Raw genomic sequence first — 10,003 nt, forward strand, 5'->3', positions numbered from 1 at the left:
TCTGGTTCACGAGTTGCCCCACGTCTGCTTGGTTCACGAGTTGCCTGTCCGACTGGTTCACGAGTTGCCCCAGGTCTGCCTGGTTCACGAATTGCCCCACGTCCGTTTGGTTCATGAGTTGCCCAGTCCTTCTGGTGCATTGCCGTTCGTAGGTCAGCTTGGTTTACGAGTTGCTCCACGAAAGCTTGATTCACGAGTTCCCTGGCCGTCTGGTTCACGAGTTGCCACAGGTCTGCTTGCTTCACTAATTGCTCCACGTCCATTTGGTTGACGAGTTGCCCGGCACTTCTGCTTAACTAATTGCCGTTCGTAGGTCAGCTTGGTTTACGGGTTGCCCCACGAAAGCTTGATGCACGAGTTGCCTGTCCGTCTGGTTCACGAGTTGCCCCACGTCTGCCTGGTTCACGAATTGCCCCACGTCCGTTTGGTTCATGAGTTGCCCAGTCCTTCTGCTGCATTGCCGTTCGTAGGTTAGCTTGGTTTACGAGTTGCTCCACGAAAGCTTGATTCACGAGTTCCCTGGCCGTCTGGTTCACGAGTTGCCCCACGTCTGCTTGCTTCACGAGTTGCCCCACGTCCGTTTGGTTGACGAGTTGCCCGGCACTTCTGCTTAACTAATTGCCGTTCGTAGGTCAGCTTGGTTTACGGGTTGCCCCACGAAAGCTTGACGCACGAGTTGCCTGTCCGTCTGGTTCACGAGTTGCCCCACGTCTGCCTGGTTCACGAATTGCCCCACGTCCGTTTGGTTCATGAGTTGCCCAGTCCTTCTGGTGCATTGCCGTTCGTAGGTTAGCTTGGTTTACGAGTTGCTCCACGAAAGCTTGATTCACGAGTTCCCTGGCCGTCTGGTTCACGAGTTGCCCCACGTCTGCTTGCTTCACGAGTTGCCCCACGTCCGTTTGGTTGACGAGTTGCCCGGCACTTCTGCTTAACTAATTGCCGTTCGTAGGTCAGCTTGGTTTACGGGTTGCCCCACGAAAGCTTGATGCACGAGTTGCCTGTCCGTCTGGTTCACGAGTTGCCCCACGTCTGCCTGGTTCACGAATTGCCCCACGTCCGTTTGGTTCATGAGTTGCCCAGTCCTTCTGGTGCATTGCCGTTCGTAGGTTAGCTTGGTTTACGAGTTGCTCCACGAAAGCTTGATTCACGAGTTCCCTGGCCGTCTGGTTCACGAGTTGCCCCACGTCTGCTTGCTTCACGATTTGCCCCACGTCCGTTTGGTTGACGAGTTGCCCGGCACTTCTGCTTAACTAATTGCCGTTCGTAGGTCAGCTTGGTTTACGGGTTGCCCCACGAAAGCTTGATGCACGAGTTGCCTGTCCGTCTGGTTCACGAGTTGCCCCACGTCTGCCTGGTTCACGAATTGCCCCACGTCCGTTTGGTTCATGAGTTGCCCAGTCCTTCTGGTGCATTGCCGTTCGTAGGTTAGCTTGGTTTACGAGTTGCTCCACGAAAGCTTGATTCACGAGTTGCCTGTCCGTCTGGTTCACGAGTTGCCCCACGTCTGCCTGGTTCACGAATTGCCCCACGTCCATTTGGTTCATGAGTTGCCCAGTCCTTCAGGTGCATTGCCGTTCGTACGTCAGCTTGGTTTACGAATTGCTCCAGGAAAGCTTGATTCACGAGTTCCCTGGCCGTCTGGTTCACGAGTTGCCCCACGTCTGCTTGGTTCACGAGTTGCCCCACGTTCGTTTGGTTGACGAGTTGCCCGGCCCTTCTGCTTAACTAATTGCCGTTCGTAGGTCAGCTTGGTTTACGAGTTGCTCCACGAAAGCTTGATTCACGAGTTCCCTGGCCGTCTGGTTCACGAGTTGCCCCAGGTCTGCTTGCTTCACTAATTGCTCCACGTCCATTTGGTTGACGAGTTGCCCGGCACTTCTGCTTAACTAATTGCCGTTCGTAGGTCAGCTTGGTTTACGGGTTGCCCCACGAAAGCTTGACTCACGAGTTGCCTGTCCGTCTGGTTCACGAGTTGCCCCACGTCTGCCTGGTTCACGAATTGCCCCACGTCCGTTTGGTTCATGAGTTGCCCAGTCCTTCTGGTGCATTGCCGTTCGTAGGTCAGCTTGGTTTACGAGTTGCTCCACGAAAGCTTGATTCACGAGTTCCCTGGCCGTCTGGTTCACGAGTTGCCCCACGTCTGCTTGCTTCACGAGTTGCCCCACGTCCGTTTGGTTGACGAGTTGCCCGGCACTTCTGCTTAACTAATTGCCGTTCGTAGGTCAGCTTGGTTTACGGGTTGCCCCACGAAAGCTTGATGCACGAGTTGCCTGTCCGTCTGGTTCACGAGTTGCCCCACGTCTGCCTGGTTCACGAATTGCCCCACGTCCGTTTGGTTCATGAGTTGCCCAGTCCTTCTGGTGCATTGCCGTTCGTAGGTTAGCTTGGTTTACGAGTTGCTCCACGAAAGCTTGATTCACGAGTTCCCTGGCCGTCTGGTTCACGAGTTGCCCCACGTCTGCTTGCTTCACGAGTTGCCCCACGTCCGTTTGGTTGACGAGTTGCCCGGCACTTCTGCTTAACTAATTGCCGTTCGTAGGTCAGCTTGGTTTACGGGTTGCCCCACGAAAGCTTGATGCACGAGTTGCCTGTCCGTCTGGTTCACGAGTTGCCCCACGTCTGCCTGGTTCACGAATTGCCCCACGTCCGTTTGGTTCATGAGTTGCCCAGTCCTTCTGGTGCATTGCCGTTCGTAGGTTAGCTTGGTTTACGAGTTGCTCCACGAAAGCTTGATTCACGAGTTGCCTGTCCGTCTGGTTCACGAGTTGCCCCACGTCTGCCTGGTTCACGAATTGCCCCACGTCCATTTGGTTCATGAGTTGCCCAGTCCTTCAGGTGCATTGCCGTTCGTACGTCAGCTTGGTTTACGAATTGCTCCAGGAAAGCTTGATTCACGAGTTCCCTGGCCGTCTGGTTCACGAGTTGCCCCACGTCTGCTTGGTTCACGAGTTGCCCCACGTTCGTTTGGTTGACGAGTTGCCCGGCCCTTCTGCTTAACTAATTGCCGTTCGTAGGTCAGCTTGGTTTACGAGTTGCTCCACGAAAGCTTGATTCACGAGTTCCCTGGCCGTCTGGTTCACGAGTTGCCCCAGGTCTGCTTGCTTCACTAATTGCTCCACGTCCATTTGGTTGACGAGTTGCCCGGCACTTCTGCTTAACTAATTGCCGTTCGTAGGTCAGCTTGGTTTACGGGTTGCCCCACGAAAGCTTGACTCACGAGTTGCCTGTCCGTCTGGTTCACGAGTTGCCCCACGTCTGCCTGGTTCACGAATTGCCCCACGTCCGTTTGGTTCATGAGTTGCCCAGTCCTTCTGGTGCATTGCCGTTCGTAGGTCAGCTTGGTTTACGAGTTACTCCACGAAAGCTTGATTCACGAGTTCCCTGGCCGTCTGGTTCACGAGTTGCCCCACGTCTGCTTGCTTCACTAATTGCTCCACGTCCATTTGGTTGACGAGTTGCCCGGCACTTCTGCTTAACTAATTGCCGTTCGTAGGTCAGCTTGGTTTACGAGTTGCCCCACGAAAGCTTGATTCACGAGTTGCCTGTCCGTCTGGTTCACGAGTTGCCCCACGTCTGCCTGGTTCACGAATTGCCCCACGTCCATTTGGTTCATGAGTTGCCCAGTCCTTCTGGTGAATTGCCGTTCGTACGTCAGCTTGGTTTACGAGTTGCTCCACGAAAGCTTGATTCACGAGTTCCCTGGCCGTCTGGTTCACGAGTTGCCCCACGTCTGCTTGGTTCACGAATTGCCCCACGTCCATTTGGTTGACGAGTTGCCCGGCCCTTCTGCTTAACTAATTGCCGTTCGTAGGTCAGCTTGGTTTACGAATTGCTCCAGGAAAGCTTGATTGACGAGTTCCCTGGCCGTCTGGTTCACGAGTTGCCCCACGTCTGCTTGGTTCACGAGTTGCCTGTCCGACTGGTTCACGAGTTGCCCCAGGTCTGCCTGGTTCACGAATTGCCCCACGTCCGTTTGGTTCATGAGTTGCCCAGTCCTTCTGGTGCATTGCCGTTCGTAGGTCAGCTTGGTTTACGAGTTGCTCCACGAAAGCTTGATTCACGAGTTCCCTGGCCGTCTGGTTCACGAGTTGCCACAGGTCTGCTTGCTTCACTAATTGCTCCACGTCCATTTGGTTGACGAGTTGCCCGGCACTTCTGCTTAACTAATTGCCGTTCGTAGGTCAGCTTGGTTTACGGGTTGCCCCACGAAAGCTTGATGCACGAGTTGCCTGTCCGTCTGGTTCACGAGTTGCCCCACGTCTGCCTGGTTCACGAATTGCCCCACGTCCGTTTGGTTCATGAGTTGCCCAGTCCTTCTGCTGCATTGCCGTTCGTAGGTTAGCTTGGTTTACGAGTTGCTCCACGAAAGCTTGATTCACGAGTTCCCTGGCCGTCTGGTTCACGAGTTGCCCCACGTCTGCTTGCTTCACGAGTTGCCCCACGTCCGTTTGGTTGACGAGTTGCCCGGCACTTCTGCTTAACTAATTGCCGTTCGTAGGTCAGCTTGGTTTACGGGTTGCCCCACGAAAGCTTGACGCACGAGTTGCCTGTCCGTCTGGTTCACGAGTTGCCCCACGTCTGCCTGGTTCACGAATTGCCCCACGTCCGTTTGGTTCATGAGTTGCCCAGTCCTTCTGGTGCATTGCCGTTCGTAGGTTAGCTTGGTTTACGAGTTGCTCCACGAAAGCTTGATTCACGAGTTCCCTGGCCGTCTGGTTCACGAGTTGCCCCACGTCTGCTTGCTTCACGAGTTGCCCCACGTCCGTTTGGTTGACGAGTTGCCCGGCACTTCTGCTTAACTAATTGCCGTTCGTAGGTCAGCTTGGTTTACGGGTTGCCCCACGAAAGCTTGATGCACGAGTTGCCTGTCCGTCTGGTTCACGAGTTGCCCCACGTCTGCCTGGTTCACGAATTGCCCCACGTCCGTTTGGTTCATGAGTTGCCCAGTCCTTCTGGTGCATTGCCGTTCGTAGGTTAGCTTGGTTTACGAGTTGCTCCACGAAAGCTTGATTCACGAGTTGCCTGTCCGTCTGGTTCACGAGTTGCCCCACGTCTGCCTGGTTCACGAATTGCCCCACGTCCATTTGGTTCATGAGTTGCCCAGTCCTTCAGGTGCATTGCCGTTCGTACGTCAGCTTGGTTTACGAATTGCTCCAGGAAAGCTTGATTCACGAGTTCCCTGGCCGTCTGGTTCACGAGTTGCCCCACGTCTGCTTGGTTCACGAGTTGCCTGTCTGACTGGTTCACGAGTTGCCCCACGTCTGCTTGGTTCACGAATTGCCCCACGTCCATTTGGTTGACGAGTTGCCCGGCCCTTCTGCTTAACTAATTGCCGTTCGTAGGTCAGCTTGGTTTACGAATTGCTCCACGAAAGCTTGATTGACGAGTTCCCTGGCCGTCTGGTTCACGAGTTGCCCCACGTCTGCTTGGTTCACGAGTTGCCTGTCTGACTGGTTCACGAGTTGCCCCACGTCTGCTTGGTTCACGAGTTGCCGCACGTCTGCTTGGTTTTCGAATTGCCACACGTCCATTTGGTTCATGAGTTGCCCAGTCCTTCTGGTGAATTGACGTTCGTACGTCAGCTTGGTTTACGAGTTGCTCCACGAAAGCTTGATTCACGAGTTCCCTGGCCGTCTGGTTGACGAGTTGCCACAGGTCTGCTTGCTTCACTAATTGCTCCACGTCCATTTGGTTGACGAGTTGCCCGGCACTTCTGCTTAACTAATTGCCGTTCGTAGGTCAGCTTGGTCCACGAGTTGCCCCACGTCTGCTTGGTTCACGAGTTGCCGCACGTCTGCTTGGTTTTCGAATTGCCACACGTCCATTTGGTTCATGAGTTGCCCAGTCCTTCTGGTGCATTGCCGTTCGTAGGTTAGCTTGGTTTACGAGTTGCTCCACGAAAGCTTGATTCACGAGTTCCCTGGCCGTCTGGTTCACGAGTTGCCCCACGTCTGCTTGGTTCACGAGTTGCCCTACGTCCGTTTGGTTGACGAGTTGCCCGGCACTTCTGCTTAACTAATTGCCGTTCGTAGGTCAGCTTGGTTTACGGGTTGCCCCACGAAAGCTTGATTCACGAGTTGCCTGTCCGTCTGGTTCACGAGTTGCCCCACGTCTGCCTGGTTCACGAATTGCCCCACGTCCATTTGGTTCATGAGTTGCCCAGTCCTTCTGGTGCATTGCCGTTCGTAGGTTAGCTTGGTTTACGAGTTGCTCCACGAAAGCTTGATTCACGAGTTCCCTGGCCGTCTGGTTCACGAGTTGCCCCACGTCTGCTTGGTTCACGAGTTGCCCCACGTCCGTTTGGTTGACGAGTTGCCCGGCCCTTCTGCTTAACTAATTGCCGTTCGTAGGTCAGCTTGGTTTACGAATTGCTCCAGGAAAGCTTGATTGACGAGTTCCCTGGCCGTCTGGTTCACGAGTTGCCCCACGTCTGCTTGGTTCACGAGTTTCCCCACGTCCGTTTGGTTGACGAGTTGCTCGGCCCTTCTGCTTAACTAATTGCCGTTCGTAGCTGAGTTTGGTTTACGAGTTGTCCGGTATGGTTATTAACGAAGAGACTGGAAGTCGTATGGGGTCGGATCCACGGAGTTCGGCCGACCAGGTCGCTCCCTTTTCGGTAGGACTTCCGGAGCCCGTGCCGCCGATCATCAACTTGCATTTTCTGCACGGGGGGATTGGCGGACTCTCCGGAGATTTCAGGTGCCGTGTTTTGAACTCGGTGACCGGTGGCCAGGGGCCGACCACGACCGCTTCGGGAGAGCTGCGGTGTCTGCCCTCTCCCTGCCGTTAGGTCAGAGAGTCAGCCTCGCCGCCAGTTGAGTCTTGGCACTCAGCTGAACGATTTGCCCTCCGCCCGGTTGAGATTCTGGGTTGCCCGGAAGTCGGATGGGGTTGGATCCGCGGCGTGCGGCCGACCAGGTCGCTCCCTTTTCGGTAGGACCTCCGGATCCAGAGCCGCCGATCATCAACTTGCATTTTCTGCACGGGGGGATTGGCGGACTCTCCGGAGATTTCAGGTGCCGTGTTTTGAACTCGGTGACCGTTGGCCAGGGGCCGACTACGACCGATTCGGGGGAGCTCCGGTGTCTGCCCTCTCCCCTCCGGCGGGGCAGAGAGTGGCCCTTGCCGCAAGTGGAGGCTTGGCACTCTGCTGAACGATTTGCCCTCCGCCGGCTTGAGATTCTGGGTTGCCCGGAAGTCCGATGGGGTCGGATCCGCGGCGTGCGGCCGACCAGGTCGCTCCCTTTTCGGTAGGACCTCCGGATCCCGAGCCGCCGATCATCAACTTGCATTTTCTGCACGGGGGGATTGGCGGACTCTCCGGAGATTTCAGGTGCCGTGTTTTGAACTCGGTGACCGGTGGCCAGGGGCCGACTACGACCGATTCGGGGGAGCTCCGGTGTCTGCCCTCTCCCCTCCGGCGGGGCAGAGAGGGGCCCTTGCCGCCAGTGGAGGCTTGGCACTCTGCTGAACGATTTGCCCTCCGCCGGTTTGAGATTCTGGGTTGCCCGGAAGTCCGATGGGGTAGGATCCGCGGCGAGCGGCCGACCAGGTCGCTCCCTTTTCGGTAGGACCTCCGGAGTCCGATCCGCCGATCATCAACTTGCAATTTCTGCACGGGGGGATTGGCGGACTCTCCGGAGATTACAGGGGCCGTGTTTTGAACTCGGTGACCGGTGACCGGTGGCCAGGGGCCGACCACGACCGCTTCGTGGGAGCCCCGTGGCACCTCTTCTTGGTCGGCTCGTGAACTCGGGGAGCTCCGGTGTTTCCCTTTTCCCCGCAAGAATGGCAAAGTCCTAAAAGAAACCTAAGTCCGGTCGCGGAAGTCCCGATCGTATCGGATTCAAGGGTGTCTTACCGGCCACAGTGCTCAACTGACGGTCATGCTTCCGACAGTCGGCCCGCTTGGCAATGGCTTGCTCCTGCCAGCCCGCCAGTTAACAAGTTCCCCACGGAAGTCCATGAAGTTAACATCGGATGGCTCAGGCCGGCCTCACGAGACTTCGGCCGGTGGGACCTCCGCGCGGTCGCCCGCCGACGTCGCATTTGCATTTCTGGTACGGGCACTCCCGGTCATGGTTCACGAGTTGCCGCTGGAGGCTCTGATGAGGGTCCGATTTTCGACGTGAACCCGGGCTGAGATGCAGCATCCGCGGTCGACCCTCCGCGAGCTACCCCGCCGAATCGAAAATTGCATTTTCTGTACGGGGGGATTGGCGGAGTGCCCGGAGATTTTCGGGAACACGTTTTTCAGAGACACTTAGAAAAAGTTTTGGTATGTTGGTCACTTCGTGCATTGTCCTTAAGTGGTGCCACAATGGGCTCGAAGGCAATATAATACTTAAGGTTGAAGGCACTAAAATAGACGGGAAGGCAGCACCGTCAAGAGTTTGGGCAAGAAGGGCCAAGTGTACATGCTCGGAAGCTATGAAAGAAGGGCGAGGCTTCGGGCTAAAATATACCATGCTCTCATTCGTCTGAGTTGTCCTGAAATCGTCGTTCCTGGATCGATCGTGCTTGTCGTGTTCGTGCCGTATGGAGAGGCCCGGCGGCCCAGCGGAGACGCTGGTGTTTCAGGCTTGGGACAGACTCCACCACGCGGCCCTCTGTCGGTTACCCCTAACTGCTCAGAGGGAACACGACCAGGGCTTTTATCCCCCCCACCAGTTTGGGAAGAGACCTTCTCCGCAGCAATTGACGGTTCAGACGAGGGGGTGACTGGGATCTTCCTCCGCAGCAGTTGACGGTCTTGCGGCTGGAGATCCGTCTTTGGAGTAGCCCCTGCATGGGTTTTGTTTGGCGGCAGAGCACCTCAGGGAGGAGGGAGGTACTTTGTGCGCCCGGCGGTGGTTCCTTCGGCCGGCCTCAGGGCGTTCCACCCACCGCCGAATCTCTGTGGGCCTCGGGAGTTTGCGGAGCCCGGACGCTCCAGGTGTTGGATCATGGCCTAACCAAGGACGGGGCGAGATGACCTCCGGGGTCTCGCTGGCCAAGAGAGAGGGCTTCTCAAGCAAACAAACCTCGCACCCCGCGAGGGTGGCAGACCGGTGCGTACGTGGGCCCAGGGCGCGTGCGCTGCCTGCCGAGCTGGAGGCGAAAAAGAGTCTGACCACACACACCAAAGAAGTGTCACGAGCTGAAACCGGCACAGGGCTCCCTAGGTCGGCAGGGGAGACCACGTGCACGGCCGTTTTCCAATCCCCCTCGGCAGGCGACCGGGGCTGGGCAGAGTGCAGAGAGCGGGCAAGCTGCCACGCCGGCGGGCGGACAGGCGTGTGCAGGTGCAGAAGGCCGCTGGGGTCTCTCGCGTGTCTCTCTGCGTCGGTGAGCGCGACGACCGTGTCAGTCTGTTTGAGCCACCTGGACGGCACGGGGCTGCTGCCAATGTACGCTCACTCGCTTCACTTTACTCAACCCTCTCCCCCTGCGTGGTCCCGTTGATCATAGACGGGCGTCACGTCGGCGGTGGTGGCGTCTTCGAACGCAGGGTTAACCGGGCAAGCCTCAACCGATCCCGCGGCCTCAGATGGTACAAACGTCAACCCTGGCGCGCGTGGCTGAGGTGGGCATCCACTGCTCAGTTGCTTCGAACGGAAGGGCTACACCAGGTAAGCCTCAACCGATCCCGCGGCCTTCATCGGTCCAAACTTCTAAACCGTTGGGCGTGCGTGGCTGAGGTGGGCAAGTACTGCTTGGTTCCTTCGCAGGACGTGCGACTGGGTGGGCCTCAACTGATCCCGCGGCCTCAGATGGTACAAACGTCAACCCTGGCACGCGTGGCTGAGGTGTGGGCACGGTCCTCGCCCGGTTCCCTGTTTGGTTCGTCGCGCTGCTTCTCGTCCCTCGGCGTCGCTTGCTTGTGATGTCGGGTTCGCTTCGGGAGTGTGGTGGTGGGTGTGGTGGTCGGCGATCGCGGTGATGGCCCTGCCCCAGATGAATGGTTTGCAGTCCTGACGCGTCGTGGCTGATCCCGACGTGGCCGAGTGCGCCGCGGGTTGGC

This window comes from Narcine bancroftii, unplaced genomic scaffold (genome assembly GCF_036971445.1).
Source record: "Narcine bancroftii isolate sNarBan1 unplaced genomic scaffold, sNarBan1.hap1 Scaffold_219, whole genome shotgun sequence".
Taxonomy (NCBI): domain Eukaryota; kingdom Metazoa; phylum Chordata; class Chondrichthyes; order Torpediniformes; family Narcinidae; genus Narcine; species Narcine bancroftii.